Source organism: Elephantulus edwardii, unplaced genomic scaffold (genome assembly GCF_000299155.1).
Source record: "Elephantulus edwardii isolate Elephantulus edwardi_28Jun2011 unplaced genomic scaffold, EleEdw1.0 scaffold00110, whole genome shotgun sequence".
Lineage (NCBI taxonomy): Eukaryota > Metazoa > Chordata > Mammalia > Macroscelidea > Macroscelididae > Elephantulus > Elephantulus edwardii.
In genome coordinates, this window is record NW_006399860.1 from 4,298,652 (window position 1) to 4,301,782 (window position 3,131).

Below are 3,131 nucleotides of genomic sequence, written 5' to 3' on the forward strand. Positions count from 1 at the left end.
TTATTCATTGTCAAGCTCTCAGATATATAGCAGTAATCAGAAAGACTATGGCCTGAATCAGATGTACCTTAGTCCTCAAACTGACAGCATTACCCCTCAATATTTTGGAGAGGTTCCTAAGTGTGGATTTTCCCAGTACAATGTGTCTCCTTATCTCCTGACTGATGGTTCAAAAATAAGACCCTGGGAATTTATGGAACAACAGTTGATATTTGTGGGTCCAAGCAGGATGAAGTTGTTGACAGTTTCAATCTCCTCTCCATCCATCATGACATAGCCTATCTGTCCAGTGGTTAAGAATCTTCCAGAAAAGACTAAAGATTCCTCTGGTATGTCGAAAAGCCAAAACAGATGGAAAGCATGTTGATGTGAAGTAACTGAACAGAAAATGTCAAAGGTCAGCTTGGTAGGACATAGCAAAGTATTACAATGGAATGTGAAGAGAGCTGGAATTGGAAAATAAATATGGGAAGAACACATTCTGCATTTCTCAAGGTGAAAGAACTAAACAACAAAATTAAAGTCTTGTGTCACAATATTGAAAGATGCTATGGGCAATATGTGGAATAAACAAGAAAGGATTAAAAGGAAATGAAGGGAATACACAGAGTTACTGTACCAGAAAGATTTGATTTACACTGAAAAATTTCAGGAAGTACCATATTAATAGGAGCCTATGGTAAAGAAGGAGTAAGTAGAAGCTGCACTGAATGTATTAGCAAAAATAAGGCCCCAGGAATCAAGGGGATATCAATTGACTTGTTAAAATTAACAGATGCAACCTTGGATGCACTCACTAGTTTATGCCGGAAAAGGTGATCCAACTGAATGTCAAAACTATTGAACAAATACCATTAATATATCATACAAGCAAAATACTGCTGAAGATCATTAAAAAGTGGCTAGAACAGTACATAGATAGGGAACTACCAGAAGTTCAAGCAGAATAAAGAAGAGACTGTGGCACCAGGGATATAGTTGCTGATGTCAGATGAATCCTGGCTAAAAGTTAAGAATACCAGAAGAATGTCTATGTGTGCTTCATTGACTAGACAAAAGCATTTGACTGTGTGGATCATGACAAGTGGCTAGCATTGAGAAGAATGGGAATCCCAGAACACTTGACTGTGTTCATGAGGAACCTATACCTGAATCAGGAGGCTGTTGTGTGAACAGAGCAGGGGAAACTGCATGGTTTAAATATCTGGTGACTGTAATACAAAAAATTGGAAAGAAAGAAGAAGGAATAATAATTGGGAAAAACAGACTGACAGAAATGAGACAGGAGATGAAATGATGGAATTTTGTAAAATCAATTATTTATTCATTGCAAATACTATTTAAAAAAAAAACACCACAACACTCCAGGAACTAGAAACATGGACCTAACCTGGTGGACTACAACGGAATCAGATTGACTACATCTGTCAAAAGAATAGTTAAAGAAGTTCAATAACTACAGGCAAAACCTGACTGGATGCTGACTGTGAAAAAGGCCTTCAACTGGTCATGTGCAAATTCAAATTGAAGTGGAATATGATTAAAACAAGTCTACAAGAACCAAAATATGACCTTGAATCTATCCCATCTGCATTTAAAAATATGCTAAGAATAGATTTGATGAACTGAACACTAATGTCCCAAACCAAGGTGAGTTGTTGGATGACATCAAGGACATCATCCATGAAGGAAGCATAACATGACAAAGACAGAGGTGAAATGTAAGGCCAAAATTGATTTCAAAAGAGACTCTTGAGCTTTAATCAGAATGAAAAGGAGCCAAAACATGGGAAAGGAATGCAAAGTGAGAGAGCTGAATAAGAGATTTCAAAGGGAAAAGAAAAGTATTTTAATGAAGTGTGCAAAGAACTGACATGAGAAAACGAAAAGAGAAGAACAGTCTCAGATTTTTCAAATTTGGAAAAAATGGTTTCTAATATTTAACCCCTGTCTACTTTGTTTTTCTGACACTGGAGTTCAAATTCTTATTTTCAGACTTTTGCTGAGTTCTTAACAAGCAACAAATATGTGATTAACTACCTTCTATGAACTTCTTTCCTTAAGTAGATTTATTTGTGGCTATTTGTGTTTAATCCTTATTTTGAAAAAAATTATTACATGAAATTTATAAATTAAATTTTATTCAACATTTACAATTTCCCATAAAGTTCAACATGTCTTTCATGTTAGAAATATAGAACAATTGTTGTATCATTTTGTCAACTGGTTTGACCTGTTTATTGGATTTATAAATCCAATTTATTTTCCAATAAATGGAAATAGAGCTTATTATTTCTGGAAAAATTAATTTTCCATTCTATGAATTTCTCTGAACTATTGATGAGGCAAATTCTTTTACTATATTTTATTTAGTAAAATAGTCATTAGGTATGTTTTAGAGAGGCATAATGGCAGAAGTAGTAAAATGAACTAAGACTTATGATGTTTTAACCTCATAATCATGATAGGAAAATAATTAGACAGGTGAGAAAATTGCATTTGAAAACTTATAGGGATAGTTATTCTGGTTCTTAAATTAATTTAAAATTTTCTCGGGGGTTAATCAGCAGAATGATCTATCTTAATAGACCTAGAACAATGAAAATCAATGAATGTGCCATTCAAAATGCCAGCAAAATCAGACTCATTTTAGCTTTTCCTCAGATATTTCCCAGATCTAAAAGTAATTTGATGTATATTGTTTTGCTGAATATTAACTGAAGGATTCATTAATGAGTTATGTCATTAAAACTGACCTAATAATAATGTAAGAAGATTAAGAAGACAAAGGCGAATAAGTAGATGATAGAAAGATGATTAATAGAAATTATATATGTATATATATGTGTATATATATGTATATATATATGTGTATATATATATGTATATATATATATGTGTATATGTATGTGTTTGTGTGTATACACACAAACACACACACAAAGACAAACAGAATAGGAATAGTAAATGTCCTAGGCTAGTCAGAACAGGAAATATCCCAGTCTAGGAATGGGAATCCCAGAACATTTAATTGTGCTGATGCGAAACCTATACTTGGACCAAGAGGCAGTAGTCAGAACAGAGCAGGGTAACACTGCATGGTTCAAAATTGGGAAGGGTGTACGCCAGGG